The sequence below is a fragment of the Ischnura elegans genome, chromosome 1 (genome assembly GCF_921293095.1).
Source record: "Ischnura elegans chromosome 1, ioIscEleg1.1, whole genome shotgun sequence".
NCBI classification, from domain to species: domain Eukaryota; kingdom Metazoa; phylum Arthropoda; class Insecta; order Odonata; family Coenagrionidae; genus Ischnura; species Ischnura elegans.
This window is the reverse complement of record NC_060246.1, coordinates 92,476,371-92,481,390: the sequence shown is the minus strand read 5'-3', so window position 1 is coordinate 92,481,390 and position 5,020 is coordinate 92,476,371. Positions and strand designations below refer to the sequence as shown.

The window sequence follows — 5,020 nt, the reverse complement described above, 5'->3', positions numbered from 1 at the left end:
TTTGATTTTTAACATGATTGAAATAATCTCCACCACAATACTATTTTCAAAGTTTTAAAACAGAACCGAGTAAATTGTCCCTTTAATTACTGCATACAGTCAGGGGTAAATTGAGATCATTGTATTGGTGGGATTGGGACGCACTAACGCTTTTTTCGGCATGAGCTGAGATTCCAATAAATAAGATATTCTAAACACATGTATCCGGTAAATTACACTCTACCCGATAAGAGGCCCGAAAGATAGCGTTTCTGGTTTCTTTGACTGGTCATGATTAGTGTAACTATTCTTTCTGACTGACACTCATTGCAGGGACGGATTAAGGCCGTTGCTCTCGGGGGAAGGAAAGTTCATCACTTTTCGCGGCTCACTGATGGTAAGCTGATACTGGTATACTCCTTTCCCAAACAGATGGCGGGTGACCTTGAACGCGCTTTTATCCCTTTCACTAATCAAGTCAATCACAGAAGAATGGCACGAAGAATTGTGAAGAGGCCTTCAGTCTCTCTTTGACTGCCGCGCAGTAAACATCGCTCTACAGCTCACAGCGTTGCCGAATTGTTGCTGGTTATCACCGCTCGTTCCGCCTCGCACACATTTATTTACAGGGACTGGCAACGCTGGCTGGTCACAGGGAGGGGAAAACGGAGGGGTGGGGGCAGCGCCTCTGATTGGGTAGTAGCTCTTTACCGTCCAGCCGCTAACAGCTGGGAAAAAGGGTACAGCATGCCTCACCAGCAGTTGGTTGATATGGGTTTAAATATAGGCGAGTCAAATGATTTTCTCATACCGAATTGCAACCTTTTGTCGAAACAACTTCGCACAATTAGAACACAAGTGTTTGTTAAGGCATTCGAATTTTCTTTCCCGTCATAACGTGGCATCCACGTGCATTTTTTAGTAATAATTTTATTTTAACAAGACTGAAATAATCAACATCACACTCTTGTTTTCAAAGTTTCAAAATAGCACTGAGTCCCTTTATTTTGAGGCAATTCAGTCAAAGGTGGATTGAGGCCATTGTTTTGGTGGGAGTGGCGAGTGGTCCATAACTCACCGTGGCACTTTGCTAACATGTAATACCTCAGTGATGATGGGTTTTAGGTCTGATATGGGTAGACAACTGGGTTTTCGACATGTATAAATATTTATTTTAAAACCTTTTCTGTTAAGCCGGTGAAATAAAAACTTTCATTGGAGAGCCACCTTTAACATTATCATATTTTCAGTTTTCCAGAAATTATGGGGGTCGCCGCTCCCCGCCCTCACTCATAGTCCGCCACTGACTCACAGACATTCGTTTGAAGCATCTTGAATAAGAAATGACTGGATAAGTATAGGTTAATATAGACTTAACAGAACCTAATATACTCAACGGATTTCGTCTCGATTTAATGTTATCCAACTATTTTTAATTCTTCAAGCAGCGACTTAACTGCGTCAAGCTCTCAAAATAAAAAAATACCCGATTACAATAACACTAACTAGAAGTAATCAATCCTTCCCTGCATGAATATTATAGGTTTCACTGCCCGGAAGATAAAATATTCCTCGCCAAACAAATTCAAAACGAAAAACACAAGCAACACTAAAATGCACACAAGAATATGAAAAGGAGGAAGAGGTCTCTGATGCTAGGAGAAACTAATAATTTATCGATTTGTAATCAAGTTGAGAGTACGAATAAAAAATATCATCTTTTACCCGGGATAATTTTCATTTTCAAGGCTTTCCAACATATTCAAGTGGCAATAAGAGCCTTATCTATACACAATATTACTTAGGATTAAACATTAGAAATTGTACCAGAAATTAATTCATGATTTTACAGTAGCTATCTATGATTAACTTAATAAGAATAAAGATACAGGACATAAAATACCATATCGTGGGAAAATCTATAAAGTTTTCCAATTTCTATTCCCCATTTTAGCTTCAATTCACAACGAAGCTATTGTGGACCTTAGTGGCAGAGTGTCATTTCATAAGAAATGCGGCACTTACATATTTCCCAACGCATAATTAAATTTGAATAATGAAAATGAATGAATATAAAAGAGAATCATTGAATAAACAACGATGGATATGGGAGTTGGTGAATACTTTTGGGATATAACATGACGCCGTTGAGAAAGTATGCGGGAAAATTGACCGTTTCATTCGGCCAACACATGACGGGGATACTAAGTAAGGGCGAGAGGGCTTTACTTATGGATATAATCTCTCTTTTTAATTACAATACGATGTGAAGGGCATTGAAATACTCTTCAGTGACGCAAAATTTTCTGTTATCGGCAATAAAATTAAGATATGCATGACAACCAGAGTGCTTGCGACACATGGGCAGCGATGAATTGAAAGCATCCACACAACATTACCATCAGATCTGATATCAGCGCGGGTATGTTGTGAAAGAGGAAATTTTTTGATGAAACATACCTCTAATGGGGACATTTACCCAGTGAATTAGGTAGGTAATATGCTACTCCGCAGAAAATGACTCCACATATATGAGTAAATCAAAGCTATTCTTCAGAAGAATGCGAAAAAAATAATTAAGAGTAAGAACTAACGCAAATAACTAAGAATGAGAACATGCCATAAATTTTCCGACATTCATTTCAAAACACGAGCATTATTTTTGTCTTTCCTCATCCGATATCAACATTTAAATTTTTAACGCATTTTCAGAATTAGTCTTTCCATCTCGGTAAATGTTTCAAGTTCATCTCCTCTCTTTTTCCAACTGATAATTACCGTTGCTAATATTTTTTCCCCCATTCGATAAATTCATGTTGTTTTATGGAATTCTAAGGGGTGATATCCTTGGGTAAGGGGAAATATTCTTTTACTTGAATTACCAGACTGTAACAAGAACAAATACCACGTTTTTGTGCAAAAAAGATTTTTTGTGACTCTAAAATTAACTAAGCGTTTCTTTCCAGTCAGTTTATTTTTAACGAGAACGGAGCAAAATGTGACAAGGCGCCGTGCACGCGAAAACTCCTTTTCCCGACATCACGCGTGACAACGCTGAAACTCATTTATAACATGCCTCATATAAATTTAAATCACAGTCAAGGAAATGGAAAAATTTCCCACTTCTAATTTCTCTCATCCTTTCCGAGGTGGGCAACGCCCATTCCGTTTCCATATTTTCAGTCCAAAATTTTGCCTCATGTATACGTACACCCATCTACGGATTTTATTGTTTGACGGATTGAATATATAAAAAGGAAATCTAATCATTAATTGCCCTTTACCGACTCTACGAGTGAGTGAAATAAGTGAGTGAGTCTATTCGATTAAAAATACAAGAACTTACATGGTGATGGTGTTTTAATCCTTCCAGACTAATAAATGGTAGAGGAAAAATGTAGGATATAACGTGTCTGTTAATCTAATTTTTTTGACAGTTGAAAAAACGTTAACTCCGTCGCGCCAAAAAATGATTTCTCAGCAGACCCTAACCTCTCTGATAACTAGCTGATAGATCTAACCCTTCCTTATAGTAAGACGCTACGCTTTCATCGTAGTGTCTTACTTACGCGTAGTACTTTCGTATTTCGAGTTTCCGAAATATTTAACGGATGAATAAAATAAAAAAACCAGGCTAAATACACCACAGTGTTCAGTACAGCGACACGCGTTTCACTGCATACGTGGTAAAATTTCCTTTAACGGCTGTAGTATTGCGATGCGTAAGACAAGGGGAAACCACCACATTACTATCTCGAGGAGTCGCAGAAACTCCAATTTTTAATTAATCAGACATGATGGAGAGCTGCGTCAAATCAACCTTAGGATTGTTGGCTGATGATGATGACCCTAGGAAGGTTGGTTCTTTACAGTAACTCGGGAGTGACAACATCGGCCTCAGCATTTGGGTCACGAATATAACAAAAGAGGATCCTCAAATCGGCATCTGTATGTGCTGTCACCCAGCGCGCATTTAAATGAGCTTACAGAATTCGCCACTCGCGTCGCTGTCAGGAAACTGATATGAATAGGGTGGTTTCCTATTATTTTTTTATTGCCTATATCGAAAGATTATTACTCCTGGAGAACTTATTCCACACTTTTAGATTTTTAAATGAAGGTATCTATTTTTCGCGATTAAATGAAAAGAGAAAAATTTCAAGAGCGCGAAAACGCGACGGCTATGTATGAATACTGAGAAAAGACCGTGTGACGTCATTCTGGTTCCGGCTGCCGCCGGGTGAGGCCACGTTGGTGCGAGGCTATGAGCGCGGCTACGATGCAGGCTGGTAGCAGGTACCAGAGCTCCCAGCTTGCAGGTAGCGCGTGGCTCAATTAAGGATTATTAATAACCTATCAAACGAAGGAAACTTTCCGACCTTAGACAATTTTGATAAGTGATTATTAAGAGATTTTTCCCTGAGCTCTGTGACTCATGCATGCCTTGGTAATCTCAGACGATGTAAAACTCCTATCCTCTCGTGTAGAAACTAGGTCCCTTGACGCCACGTGGAGTGGAATCGCATGGGCGCCAATCTGGCCTTTTTCAAATGAGGTTAAAATTGACCATTGCCATTCGTTTAAACTGGGATTTCTAAAACCAAATAATTTATATATTATGAAAACCCTAATGGTGGGTAACGAATGGCAATCAATGCATTTCGTTTTCTTTGATGAAGGAAACAACCCTATTTCATGGGGAAATAAGGTATAATTATGGATATCAACCGAAATTTACATTCATTATGTTATTTATCAAATTCATAACTTTTCAATGCTATTGCTCGCAATGGTAAAAATTATAATGCGAACTATTGGAAAAAAAGAAGTGGATCGCATTGCACTCATAATCGCGCCGCGGACTTTTTTGAAAACAGATTTAAATGCGTCCGAAGTGGCAACAGAAATCAGCCTCTCATGGGATGGAATTGGGCCTCCTCTATGCAGTCCCCCCGATTTGGGTACCGCGCCGCCACTTTGAGCGCCCTTGAATATATTACCTTACTCGTGAACTCATTTTGGGAAGCCACGGAGTCGACAC

General features: G+C 39.0%; 1 protein-coding gene across 1 annotated transcript in view; it reads right to left on the bottom strand.

The window, feature by feature from the left end:
- LOC124165975 (adenylosuccinate lyase) overlaps positions 1-5,020 on the bottom strand; it is a 400,694-nt gene that overhangs the window by 36,183 nt on the left and 359,491 nt on the right. The gene's annotated exons all lie outside the window — the stretch shown is intronic.